The following is a 15121-nucleotide window of genomic DNA, read 5'->3' as shown; positions in this document are numbered from 1 at the left end:
TATTAGGCTGAGTAATGGAATTAGTTGTTAAGAAAAATGGTAATAATAGTTTCCATATAACCCTTCTGGACCATTTCCACTGGTCCAAAATGTTGTATATAAGCCTTATGTATCAACCATTGTAGGTGTTTATATCCTAATTTGTTCATGCTTGCTCCTGCCCCCAGACATAATTATCCAATCCCTATGTACTTATTTACTTAATTTTTTTCTTTTTTTTTATCCCTTTCCCAAATCTTTCCCTTTACTTGTGTTAATTCTCTATTTTCCAAAAGAAAACAAAAAAAAACAAACATTTAGACTAGGGGTGCTTACGTTAGCAATATTACTGTGTTGATGAGAAGAGCAGTATAAATCATTAGGAGAGTCATCTAAAGTCTGCTCGCATTGGGGTTATATATTCAATCCATTTATTCCAGATTTGATAAAATTTTTCTTTTTGAGTTCTCAGGGAGTAAGTCAACTTTTCCATTTTAAATATTTCCAAGATAATTTCGTACCAATCTTCTAATGTAGGTGGTATTGGATTTAGCCATTTTCTAGTGATTGATTTCTTACTTGCCGCTAAGAGGGCCTGCAGCAACTTTATATCTTCCTTCTGTTCAAGAAACAATACATGCCCCAAATAGAGTGTCTCAAACTTCAGAGGTATCTGGGACCTAAGTACCTTAACTAATGTTCTATGAATACCTTCCCAAAATAGAATTAATTTAGGACAATCCCAAAAAATATGAAAATGATTTGCCTCCTTGGAGCCGCACCTTCTCCAACACATCACATTTGTATGTTTATATTTTTCCTGATATGGGGTCTTGAAGTATCTTATAATGTTTTTCCAACAATGTTCTCTCCAAGTCAAAGAATTAGTCGAGGACCATTGAAAGCTGCAGATTTTCTCCCAAGCCTCCTCTGAAAGTACCGACCCCGCTTCTTTCTCCCACTTCTCTTTAATATACAGTGTATTTACATTTTTAGCATGGGAGAGTGCATTATATAATCGAGAAACTGATTTACTAGGTATCGAACTGCAAGCCGAATTCAGAATCTTGAAAAATTCTAATTCTACTGTTGATAGGTCTGTATATCTACAACTCTGGTTAACATAGTTTCGTACTTGAAGGTACCTAAAAAAGTCATTATGTTCTAGACCATGTTTGTCCTGCAGGATTTGGAAACTTTGTAATACTCTTTTATCTATAAATGAGAGGTAGGTTGTAAGACCTTTCTTTATCCATAGCTCAAATCTTTTATCTCCTCTGTTGGGAAGGAATTCGGTATCATATGCACACCATCTAAAGGGTTTTAACATGTTATTAATTCCACATGAATTAACCACCTTCTGCCATACTTTTAATGTAAGATCTATCCAAGCGTTTTTAAATTTTTCCAACTGGGCCATCAATCCTTTGTCAGCTATTGAGGCCTGAAGAGGAAAACTGTCAACTAATCCAAATTCTATTTCGTTCCATCTAGCCTTATATTCCCTATTACACCAATCTAACAGAGGGGTTATCTGTGAGGCATAAAAATAATTTCTCAGGCAAGGAAGAACCATACCTCCTCCTTCCTTCCCTAACTGTAAGGTGTATCGAATTCTAGGTTTCTTTCCTTGCCAAATGAAGCGGGAAATCCATTTGTCCCATTCCCTGAATTGATTATCATCCACCTCCACAGGTAAAGTACGGAAAAGATACAATAACCGAGGAAGAATATTCATTTTTATAGTATTTATCCTTGAATTTATACTTAAAAAGGGAATAAGATTCCATCTATGCATATCTGCTTTTATCTCTGAGATTAATGGCCCATAATTTACCTGTGACAGTGTTGAAAGATCCTTCGGCAGGGTTATTCCTAAATATTTTAATGATTTAGCTTCCCACTTAAGATCATATGTATCCTGCAATTTTTTGGATGGTGTATAATTTAGGGACATAACCTGCGTTTTCTTTACATTTATTTTATAACCTGATATTTTCCCAAAGTCATCCAACAGTGTAAACAATCCTATAAATGATTTTTCTGGTTCACTCAGATAGACCAAAACATCATCTGCGAATAACGCCACTTTCTGTTCAATCCCTGCCACCTTGATACCTTTTACGATTTTGCTCTGTCTTATTAGTTGGGCAAGCGGTTCAATATATAGCGCAAAAAGGAGAGGAGAAATTGGGCATCCCTGTCTAGTGCCTCTCTCTAAGATGAAGGAGTCAGAGAGGTCCCCATTTATCTTAATTCGGGCTGTAGGGCTGTCATATAGAGTCTGAATTACTTTAATAAACTTTTCTTGAAAGCCGAATCTTCCTAACACTCTGTAACCGAACTAACCGAATCAAAAGCTTTCTCATCTTCCAATCCTACTACCATTGTCTCTGTCTCGTTCTTATTAACCTGTTCTAATATGTGTAGAGTTCTCCTTATGTTATCCTGTGTTTGTCTTTGTTGAATAAATCCAGTCTGGTCTAAGTGGATTAGGCCAGGTAAAAGCTTTTCCAATCTGCGCACTAATATAGATGTAAATAGTTTGTAATCTAAATTAAGAACACTAATTGGCCGATAATTGCCACATTCTAGTTTATCTTTACCCTCTTTAGGAATAACTGAAATAATCGCTTCTCTCCAGGAAGGTGGAGTTTCTCCTCTCTGCAAGATCCAGTTAAAGGTGTTAAGTAGTAGTGGGGCTAACTGTGTCTTCAGGGACTTGTACCACTCTGAGGTAAACCCATCAGAACCCGGGGACTTTCCAGCCTTTAACCTAGAGATGGCCACGTTCAGTTCTTTGACAGTTACTGGTTCTAATAAACTTTCATTTTGTAAATCTGTAAATTTAGGTAGATCTAAAAAATTCAATACACTGTCTATATAGGGCTCATTGGGGGCCCGGGGTTGGGAGTACAGCTCTCGATAATATGTTTCAAAACTCCCTTGAATTTTCCCTATTGTACTCTCCACAAGCTTTGTCTTTGGATTCTTTATTTTATGAATTGTATTGTCTGCTTGTTGTTTTTGTAATTTATATGCTAATAATCTAGCTGATTTACCTCCTACTTCATAATTCTTTTGTCTCAGGTAAAGAAAATTTCTTTGAGTTTCCAACGTATAAATATTGTCAATTTCACTTTGCAATTTCCTAATTTCCTGTTTTAGATTTGAATTACTTTTGTTGCTATCTACAACTTGAAGTTGTTTTAATTTTCCTTGAAGGTCTGCTAATTTTTGTGCATTGATTTTTTTCATGTGAGTGGTAATGGAAATAATTTTCCCTCTCAGTACAGCTTTCAATGTATCCCATAAGATCACTGGTGATGTTTCTCCTGTGTCATTAAGGTCTAGATATTCTTTGATTTCTCCCCTTAATCTCTCCATTACTTTCGGGTTATTGCGTATATGTGAGTTTAGCCTCCATAGTGTTTTCCTCATTTTCCTTTCCAGGATTAGAGACATAGAGACTGGGCTATGATCCGACAGATCAATTGTTGCAATATTACAGTTTTTTATCCTGAGCCTATCTGTATTAAAGATAAAGAAATAGTCTATCCTTGAATAGGCTGAATGAGGGAAAGAGTAATACGTATAATCTTTACTAGTAGGGTGTAATTCCCTCCAGACATCTATAATTCCCAACTCCTCCATCAATGAATTCACTTTCCGAGTCAGAGGTTTATTCTGAGTAACTATCCTTGAAGAATCTAATATAGGATTTAATCTAATATTAAAATCCCCTCCACAAATTACTACCCCTTGAGAACTGACCATTAGGTCAAAAATGTGTCTTATAAAATGACCATTCACAACCTGGAGGAGCATAAACATTCAGCAATGTTATTTCTGTACCTTCTATTCTTCCTGTGATTTTTACGAACCGTCCTTCTTTGTCTCTAGTCTCTGAAATATGTTCATAATTAAGAGTACTTGATATTAAAGTAGCTACCCCTCTTTTGTGACTCAATTTATATGATGAATAAAATACATGCTTAAAGCCCATTCTTTTTAATTTTCCATGTTCAGATTGGCTTATGTGTGTTTCCTGGAGGAAAGCTATTTGTGCCCTCTCTTTTTTCAATTTAGACATAATCTTATTTCTTTTAATTGGATTCAAAACCCCATTAACATTATAGGAAATTATTTTTACCAATTCAGTTTGCATTTTTCTCTAGTAGAAAAAAAACACTCTCTTCTTCTAACCAAACAATAAGCAATCCCTTCTCAACAGTAAACCAAGACATATAACCACACCCTAGACATTTTTGAACGTGCAACATTTGAAAATTTTTCCCGACTTCCCACAGTGAGTCCTGAGCACCGACCCGCCTCAGTTCAGAGGGATAACCTCTATCTTCACCCTGTGTTAGAGGGCCCTCAGCAGTTTGAATAATCATAGAGAATTTTCTCCTATTTATGTCTCGACCATATTGCTATCATTCAAGTTATTCCGTCTAGTTTATTTTCAGTTACCAGTTTTCATTTTATCTTTAAGTCCGATTTACTCTTTTCAGTCATTTCTCTTAATTAATCTGTGTTCTCTGTACATTCGCGTCTGAATACTTGCAGCTTTTTCTTGTAGTTTGACATTCTGGTTCGTGTGGAGCGTCCTCGCCGCACTAACTGCCACGACTTCTGCCGAATCCTCTCCAGTAGTGACTCCGGTTGGGTGATAACTTTAATAGGTAGTCCCCGGTCCGCCAGGTCCAACGTTGCCTCCTCCGCCGTAGTGTAAGTTTTTGTCCCTTCGTCGTAAAAGACTCTCAGCCGAGCTGGATACAGGGTCTGGAATTTGATGTTGTTTTCCTTCAGGACCCTCCATGTTTCTGTATATTCCTTCCATCTGGCAAGAATCCCCGGTGCGTAGTCGTGATCTAAACTGATTTTACAGTTGTTCCACATGAAACCTTTCTTTTGCCATGCCCTTTTAAGCACCTCTTCCTTCGTTCTGTAACTGAGAAATCTGACCAGAATCGACCTGGGCTGGACGCCTGCTGGAGGCTGTGGTGCCAATGCGCGGTGAGCTCTTTCTATCTGTAGGTCTTTTGCGGCCGGTATATCAAGGTTCTCTCTAAGTAGCTTCTCCACGAAGGGAATCATCAATCCGGGTTTACCTTCGGTTCCTTCGGGAACTCCGTAAATCCTCACATTTTCCCTTCTCGAGCAGCCTTCTTGATCTATTAGTTTCCACTGGAGCTGGTCTTGCAGCTTCAGCATTTCTGCTATCACCTCCTCTGCGTTTTGTAGCTTCTCTTCAATTCCAACAATCCTCGCTTCGGCTTCATCTATCCGCGAGTTAGTTTTTACTATTTCTCCTTTAATATCTTCCAGCTGTTTGCTGTTATCTTGTCGGAACTCGCGAATCTCTCCGAGAATCAAGGACAGAGTCACCGATTCCCCCTCGTTATCTCCGTCCTGGCTTGCCGTGGGGGAGCTAGGCCCGTCGCCTGCTGCATCTTTTTATGTTTATCAGCCTTCGGAGCGGACTTTTTAATCTTGTTTTTAGACATCATCCTTGCCCCTTTTATTAATATAGTTATGCAATATTAAGTATTTGTCTAAATTCGATTATGGGGCAGTTTACCTTCTTTTTTGTCGAGAGACCTTTTCCTTACGCCGCCATTCCCTTGATGACCTGGAAGTCCCCTCCTCAGCCCTCTATTTTTCTAAGCTTCATGTAGCCATCCAGGAGTCTCTTAAAAGACCCTATCATTTCTACCGCCACCAGCAGCCCATTCCACGCACTCACCACTCTCTGTGTAAAAAAAAACATCCCTTACATCTCCTCTGTACCTACTTCCAAGCACCTTCAAACTATGCCCTCTTGTGCTAGCCATTTCAGCCCTGGGAAAAAGCCTCTGACTATCCACACGATCAATGCCTCTCATCAACTTGAACACCTCTATCAGGTCACCTCTCATCCTCCATCGCTCCAAGGAGAAAAGACCGAGTTCAGTCAATCTATTCTCATAAGGAGTGCTCCCCAATCCAGACAACAAACTTGTAAATCTCCTCTGCACCCTTTCTATGGTTTCCATGTCTTTCCTGTAGTGAGGCGACCAGAATTGAGCACAGTACTCCAGGTGGGGTCTGATCGGGGTCCTATACAGCTGCAACATTACCTCTTGACTCTTAAACTCAAACCCCTGATTGATGAAGGCCAGTGCACTATATGCCTTCTTAATCACAGAGTCAGCCTGCATAGCAGCTTTGAGAGTCCTGTGGACTTGGACCCCAAGATCCTTCTGATCTGCCACACTACCAAGAGTCTTACCATTAATGCTATATTCTGCCATCATATTTGACCTACCAAAATGAACCACTTCACACTTACCTGGGTTAAGCTCCATCTGCCACTTCTCAGCCCATTATGCATCCTATCAATGTCCTGTTGTAATCTCGTGACAGCCCTCCACACTATCCACAACACCCCCAACCTTTGTGTCATCAGCAAATTTACTAACCCATCCCTCCACTTCCTCATCCAGGTCATTTATAAAAATCACAAAGAAAAGGGGTCCCAGAATAGATCCCTGAGGCACACCACTGGTCACCGGTCTCCATGCAGAATATGACCTGTCTACAACCACTCTTTGCCTTCTGTGGGCAAGCCGGTTCTGGATCCACAAAGCAATGTCCCCTTGGATCTCATGCCTCCTTACTTTCTCAATAAGCCTTGCATGGGGTACCCTATCAAATGCCTTGCTGAAATCCATTTAGCTGTGAGAGTCAGTAGGCTTATAGTAGACATCAGTGGATAAGCTGTCTCCAGAGACAGAGACAGAAAGATCTAGAAAGGGGAGGGAGGTGTCAGAAATGGACCAGGTAAACTTGAGGGCAGGGTGAAAGTTGGAGGCAAAGTTAATAAAATCAACGAGCTCTGCATGCGTGCAGGAAGCAGCGCCAATGCAGTCGTCGATGTAGCGAAGGAAAAGTGGGGGACAGATACCAGAATAAGGAGGCAAAGTTAATAATTTTCCGACACCTCCCTCCCCTTTCTAGATCTTTCTGTCTCTGTCTCTGGAGACAGCTTATCCACTGATGTCTACTATAAGCCTACTGACTCTCACAGCTATCTGGACTATTCCTCTTCTCACCGTCTCTTGCAAAAATGCCATCCCCTTCTCGCAATTCCTCCGTCTCCGCCGCATCTGCTCTCAGGATGAGGCTTTTCATTCTAGGACGAGGGAGATGTCTTCCTTTTTTAAAGAAAGGGGCTTCCCTTCCTCCACTATCAACTCTGCTCTTAAACGCATCTCCCCCATTTCACGTACATCTGCTCTCACTCCATCCTCCCGCCACCCCACTAGGAATAGGGTTCCCCTGGTCCTCACCTACCACCCCACCAGCCTCCGGGTCCAACCTATTATTCTCCGTAACTTCCGCCACCTCCAACGGGATCCCACCACTAAGCACATCTTTCCCTCCCCCCCCCGCATTCCGCAGGGATCGCTCCCTATGCGACTCTCTTGTCCATTCGTCCCCCCCATCCCTCCCCACTGATCTCCCTCCTGACACTTATCCGTGTAAGTGGAACAAATGCTACACATGCCCTTACACTTCCTCCCTTACCACCATTCAGGGCCCCAAACAGTCCTTCCAGGTGAGGCAACACTTCACCTGTGAGTCGGCTGGGGTGATATACTGCGTCCGGTGCTCCCGATGTGGCCTTTTATATATTGGCGAGACCCGACGCAGACTGGGAGACAGCTTTGCTGAACACCTACGCTCTGTCTGCCAGAGAAAGCAGGATCTCCCAGTGGCCACACATTTTAATTCCACATCCCATTCCCGTTCTGACATGTCTATCCACGGCCTCCTCTACTGTAAAGATGAAGCCACACTCAGGTTGGAGGAACAACACCTTATATTCTGTCTGGGTAGCCTCCAACCTGATGGCATGAACATCGACTTCTCTAACTTCCGCTAATGCCCCACCTCCCCCTCGTACCCCATCTGTTACTTATTTTATACACACATTCTTTCTCTCACTCTCCTTTTTCTCCCTCTGTCCCTCTGAATATACCCCTTGCCCATCCTCTGGGTCACCCTCCCCCCATCTTTCTTCCCGGACCTCTTGTCCCATGATCCTCTCGTATCCCTTTTGCCTATCACCTGTCCAGCTCTTGGCTCCATACCTCCACCTCCTCCTATCATTTTGGATCTCCCCCTCCCCCTCCAACTTTCAAATCCCTTACTCACTCTTCCTTCAGTTAGTCCTGACGAAGGGTCTCGGCCTGAAACATCGACTGCACCTCTTCCTAGAGATGCTGCCTGGCCTGCTGCGTTCACCAGCAACTTTTATGTGTGTTGCTTGAATTTCCAGCATATGCAGAATTCCTGTTGTATACATATTTAAAAAGTGAGGTAGTGTTCACAGATTCAATGTCCATTTAGGAATCAGATGGCAGAGGGGAAGAAGCTGTTCCTGAATCACTGAGTGTGTGCCTTCAGGCTTCTGTACCTCCTACCTGATTGTAACAGTGAGAAAAAGGCATGCCCTGGGTGCTGGAGGTCCTTAATAATGGACACTGCCTTTCTGAGACACTGCTGCCTAAAGATGTCCTGAGACTTTGTAGGCTAGTACTCAAGATGGAGCCAACTGAATTTACAACCCTCTGCAGCTTCTTTTGGTTCTGTGCAATAGCCCCTCCATACCAGACAGTGATGTGGCCTTTCAGAATCCTTTTCACAGTACATCTATAAACATTTTTGAGTGTATTTGTTGACATACCAAATCTCTTCAAACTCCTAATGAAGTATAGTCGCTGTCATGCCTTTATAACTGCATCGATATGTTGGGACCAGGTTAGGTCGTCAGAGATCTTCACACCCAGGAATCTGAAACTGCTCACTCTCTCCACTTCTGATCCCTCTATGAGGATTGATATGTGTTCCTTAGTCTTACCCTTCCTGAGATCAACTATCAGCTCTTTTGTCTTACTGACATTGAGTGTAAGGTTGTTTGCTGTGAAACCACTCCACTAGTTGGCATATCTCGCTCCTGTACACCCTCTTGTCTTCATCTGAGATTCTAACAACAATGGTTGTATCGTCAGCAAATTTATAGATGGTATTTTTTTTTCATAGTCATAGTCATACTTTATTGATCCCGGGGGAAATTGGTTTTCGTTAGAGTTGCTCATAAATAATAAATAGTAATAAAACCGTAAATAGTTAAATAGTAATATGTAAATTATGCCAGGAAATAAGTCCAGGACCAGCCTATTGGCTCAGTGTGTCTGACCCTCCAAGGGAGGAGTTGTAAAGTTTGATGGCCACAGGCAGGAATGACTTCCTATGATGCTCTGTGTTGCATCTCGGTGGAATGAGTCTCTGGCTGAATGTACTCCTGTGCCCAACCAATACATTATGTAGTGGATGGGAGACTTTGTCCAAGATGGCATGCAACTTGGACAGCATCCTCTTTTCAGACACCACCGTCAGAGAGTCCAGTTCCATCCCCACAACATCACTGGCCTTACGGATGAGTTTGTTGATTCTGTTGGTGTCTGCCACCCTCAGCCTGCTGCCCCAGCACACAACAGCAAACATGACAGCACTGGCCACCACAGACTCGTAGAACATCCTCAGCATCGTCTGGCAGATGTTAAAGGACCTCAGTCTCCTCAGGAAATAGAGACGGCTCTGACCCTTCTTGTAGACAGCCTCAGTGTTCTTTGACCAGTCCAGTTTATTGTCAATTCGTATCCCCAGGTATTTGTAATCCTCCACCATGTCCACACTGACCCCCTCGATAGAAACAGCAGTCACCGGTACCCTAGCTCTCCTCAAGTCTATCACCAGCTCCTTAGTCTTTTTCACATTAAGCTGCAGATAATTCTGCTCACACCATGTGACAAAGTTTCCTACCGTAGCCCTGTACTCAGCCTCATCTTCCCTGCTGATGCATCCAACTATGGCAGAGTCATCAGAAAACTTCTGAAGACGACAAGACTCTGTGCAGTAGTTGAAGTCCGAGGTGTAAATGGTGAAGAGAAAGGGAGACAAGACAGTCCCCTGTGGAGCCCCAGTGCTGCTGATCACTCTGTCGGACACATGGTGTTGCAAGCGCATGTACTGTGGTCTGCCAGTCAGGTAATCAAGAATCCATGATACCAGAGAAGCATCCACCTGCATCGCTGTCAGCTTCTCCCCCAGCAGAGCAGGGCGGATGGTGTTGAACGCACTGGAGAGCTCTGCCTAGCCACACAGTCATGGGTACAGAGAGAGTAGAGCAGTGGGCTAAGTACGCACCCCTGAGGTGCACCAGTGTTGATCATCAGCAAGGAGGAGATGTTATCACCAATCCGCACAGATTGTGATCTTACGGTTAGGAAGTCCAGGATCCAATTTCAGAAGGAGGTACAGAGGCCCAGGTTCTGTAATTTCTCAATCAGGATTGTGGGAATGATGGTATCAAATGCTGAGCTATAGTCAATGAACAGCATCCACACATAGGTGTTTGTGTTGTCCAGGTGGTCTAAAGCCTTGTGGAGAGCCATTGAGATTGCGTCTGCCATTGACCTACTGTGGTGATAGGCATATTGCAATGTGTCCAGGTCCTTGCTGAGGCAGGAGTTCGGTCTAGTCATGACCAACTTCTCAATGTATTTCATCACTGTAGATGCGAGTGCTACCAGGCGATAGTCATTAAGGCAGCTCACATTATTCTTTTTAGGCACTGGTATAATTGTTGCCTTTTTGAAGCAAATGGGAACTTCTGCCAGTAGCAGTGAGAGATTGAAAATGTCCTTGAATGCTCCTGCCAGTTGGTTGGCGCAGGTTTTCGGAGCCTTACCAGGTACTCTGAAATAATCAAATACTTTAAGAGGCTGGTTAAATCAGCAGCATGCTACCACCCGCACTGGACCCCCTACAATTCGCCTGCCAACAGAACCGGTCTACCCATGACACCATAGCCACAGCACTACACACTGTCCTCACTTGCCTGGAGAAGAGAGATGTATACGTTAGAATGCTGTTCCTGGACTACAGTTCAGCATTCAACACCATAATTCCCTCCAGACTTGACAGGAAGCTCAGAGACCTCGGCCTGCACCCCGCCTTGTGCAGCTGGATCCTAGACTTCCTATCAGATCACCGACAGGTGGTAAGGATGGGTTCCCTCACTTCTGCCCCTCTGACCCTCAACGCAGGTGCCCCCCAGGGTTACGTTCTGAGTCCCCATCTCTACTCCTTTTACACCCATGACTGTACTGCCACATACAGCTCCAATCTGCTAATCAAATTCGCAGATGACGTGACTTTGATCGGCCTTATTTCTAGCGGTAATGAGACAGCCTACAGAGGAGAGGTTAACACCCTGACACAGTGGTGCCAGGATAACAACTTCTCCCCAATGTCCAAAAATTACGAGTTGATTGTGGATTACAGGAGAAACGGAGACAGGCTCACCCCGATCAACATCAATGGGTCTGCAGTTGAGAGGGTGAGTAGTTTCAAGTTCCTCAGTATACACATCACCGATGATCTCACCGGGACTGTACACACTGGCTGTGTGGCAAAAAGAGCACAACAGCGTCTCTTCCATCTCAGGTGACTGAAGAAGTTTAGCACGAGCCCCCAGATCCTTAAGACCTTCTACAGGGGCACCATTGAGAGCACATTGACTGGCTGTATCACTGCCTGGTACAGAAACTGCACCAACCTTGATCGCTGGGAACTGCAGAGACTGGTACAGACAGCCCAGCACATCTGTGGATGTGAACTTCCCTCCTCTGAGGACATTTATAGCAGCAGGTGCAGGAAGAGGGCCTGGAAGATCATTGGGGACACCAGTCACCCCATAATAAACTGTTTCAGCTGCTTCCATCTGGCAAATGCAACGCTAAAGCCAGGGCCAACAGGCTACGGGATAGCTTCTTTCTACAAGCCTTTTAAACTTTTAAATTCACGTGTCTGAACATTGCAATGGAGTCATAATGCAAAGATTTTTACTCCCTCAAATTGTGGGATGGATATAAAATTGAAATAAATTCTAAATTCTCATTTTAATTCTAACTATACAGTGAAATGCATTGTTTGCATTTAACAACCAACACACCAGAGGCAGCCCACAAGCGTCACCACACATTCCAGCAATGACAGCATAAACAAGCCCCGTTCCTCTCTCAACCATGTACATACACAGTCCTCTAACCCCAGGGCAAACCTCCAGGGGACATCAACTGGGACCTGTAGATACAGAGCATCGATGTTCCCAGCACACTTGCAGCTCTGGGCAATTGGCCTCGACTTCCAATTTGATCCTCAATGATATATCTGCAGAAGCCCTTGGGATTTTCCTTCATCTTGTCTGCTAGAGCAACCTCATGCCTTCGTTTAGCCCTCCTGATTTCCCTCTTAAGTGTTCTCTTGCATTTCTTATACTCATTGGGTGCCTCATTTGTTCCTTGTTGCCTATACCTGCTCTGCACCTCCTTCTTTTTAACCAGGGCCTCCATATCTCTCAAAAACCAAGGTTTCCTAAAGCTGTTAGCCTTGTCTTTTATTCTGGCAGGAACAGGCCAACCCTGTGCTCTCAAAACTTGAAAGCCTCACACTTGCAACTTACCACATACACTTAAGGGTTGATACTTCTTGCATGGAAAGCTCCCGTTGATGCTTTGTAGAACTTGAATTAAGATGCAATACTCTCAATCACAGGAAATAAGAACTTGGTCATCGAGTACAAAGTCCCTGTCTGCTCATTATTGAATGCTGTTGGCAGAGGAGTGACCCATGCATTGTAGCAGTTACTTGTGATCATTTCCAATTTAGCTAGAGTTGAAATTAGATCAAATTCACAGTACCTGGAATGTACAAAGCTCCAGAAAAAGGGGGAAAAGTGCACCCAATGAGACTTGCATTACAGTGTGCCCTGAACCAGTGTACATAGATAACAACTGCTAAGGTTCTGTATGCCTGCAGAATGGGCCTGACCACATTGTTTCAGGACAATTCTTTCAGATGAACTGTACCACACTACCCATTGTTCAGACAGCACCACAGATCAATCAGACAGCAATCCACACAGAATGTCATCAGAGCCCTGCCAGGAAAGGATATCGTGTTGGGTTCTTCATTGAACATTTGTCAGAGTCATTTGCTAGAATACTTCATAACTGGAATTTTCAGACACCAACACTTGGCCAGGCTGGAGATGAAGAAAGACCTACTAGGTATTGGTAACACCCCACAATGCCCTCTCCAATAGCTGTGCTAGAAATAGAACCGATACTAATTTCCTTCTTAAATGCACTTTTTAGGGAAGGTGAGAGGAGGTTTCGGGATAAATGTAGAGGCTCATCATAACAGCTGTTCTCTGGGTTATTCACATACACAATTATCCACTGCCACTGGGGAACTCTCAGGCCTGCCTGAAACTCACTGGTGTTCCAGAGCTGTGAGTAAATTTGTTCAACTGGCACGCTCCAGGGCCAGGACTATTGCTGAGGGACCTGTGAAGGCTGAGCAGCCGTCGCACGGACTGTGGGCAAGGACAACTAAACAATTTCCTGCCATTACTCACTAAGTGGTTTGAATCTGCTTTGTAACCCCATGAACTTTGCTTGGGGTTTGTGTTCGAATGATTAATACTGTTGTGTTAACATTTTAATTAGAGTAACATTAATTTTGCTGAAAATGTTGACTTGACCTATATCAAATATTTGAAACTTTTATGACTATATTCTGAGATTTAAAAACACTATTCTGAGAATATGTCAGTCTGTCATTGAGTATTTCTGGGGCAAAATATCAGACTGAAATACTTGCAGGTAAGTGATACTGTATACTTACCAAACCTTGTTCTCACCCCAACAAACCATTGTCAAGGGAAGTCTTAATTCCCCTCTTGCTCTCACCACTCATCATTGATAAGAAGTGTGCCAACACACAGATATACATTTCAGAGTGCTGGAGTACCACACCCACAGAGCTGATTGGGTCAGTGTCCAACCTCCAGAACTGGACTTCAGGAGTGGAAGGCTGGACTGGGCATTACATTTTTGAAGAGATTAATGGGCACCTGAAGGCCATTGAACTTGAACACTGATGCAACAGAAAAGAGCTCCATATGATCTTTGCCCCATCCTATCCACATCCACTTCTTGGCTACTATACCTAAATCACACTAAGAATTAACAGTTTCATTCCTTGTCTATGATTCTGCATGGTGCCAATAACAGATTCCAGTTATTAAACTACAAGTTATAAGTAATGGATACACTGTCATGAGTTGATTTTATTAATAAAACTCTTAAGTGTCAATAGTAGTTTCAATGCTGCAGTAAGAAGTGTGTTGAAGCCTTTAAGTGCCTGTAGCCACTAAACCAGACCATCACGTCTTGAAGCAGCGAGGATAACTTCACTCACCTCAACACGGGCCCTCCCAGTCAGATCCCTCCTGTACGCCCGGAACGTCGTCTCTGCACCCCACTGCCCACGGGAGGACTGCAGTGAGGAGGAGTCTGTGAGCCACCTCTTTGCACACTGTCAGTTCGCAGAGAGGGTGTGGAGGAGGATGGACGGGCTAGTGTCACACTTCATCCCCAGCAGCTGCGTAACAGAGGACTCTCTGATCTACGGGCTGTTCCCGGGGACGCACACGGAGACCAACATCCGGTGCTGCTGGCAGATCATCAACTCGGTGAAAGACGTTCTTTGGTCGGCCCGAAACTTGATGATCTACCAGCACATGGAGATGTCCGTGGGAGAATGCTGCCAACTGGCACATTCTCGGCTGCAGGAGTACGTGCTGAGGGACGCGCTGAAACTCGGTGCAGCCACCGCAAGGGCCCGGCGGAGAAGGACCACGGTATAGTTTCTCCACCCGTGGGAGTGGGAGGGGTTGGGTGGCGGGGAGTATACCCCTCAACAATGATATGGTAAGCTGAACTACTGGAGTGCCACGTGGGTGGCCATAAGTATGGATATGTAGAGACCACAATGGAAACGTATGTCAAGGATGGAAAGTTATTGAATGGTTTATTGTATATCATTTATTTTTGAATAAAGTATATTTTGAAATTTAAAAAAATACTGGACTGATTCTACAACGGATGGACTCACTTTCAAGGACTCTACAAACCATGTTCTCAGTGTTTATTTATTTATTTGTTTGGGGGTTTTTTTG

The sequence above is a fragment of the Mobula birostris genome, chromosome 1 (assembly GCF_030028105.1).
Source record: "Mobula birostris isolate sMobBir1 chromosome 1, sMobBir1.hap1, whole genome shotgun sequence".
NCBI lineage: Eukaryota > Metazoa > Chordata > Chondrichthyes > Myliobatiformes > Myliobatidae > Mobula > Mobula birostris.
The sequence above is the reverse complement of the archived record's forward strand: the minus strand, read 5'-3'. Positions refer to the sequence as shown.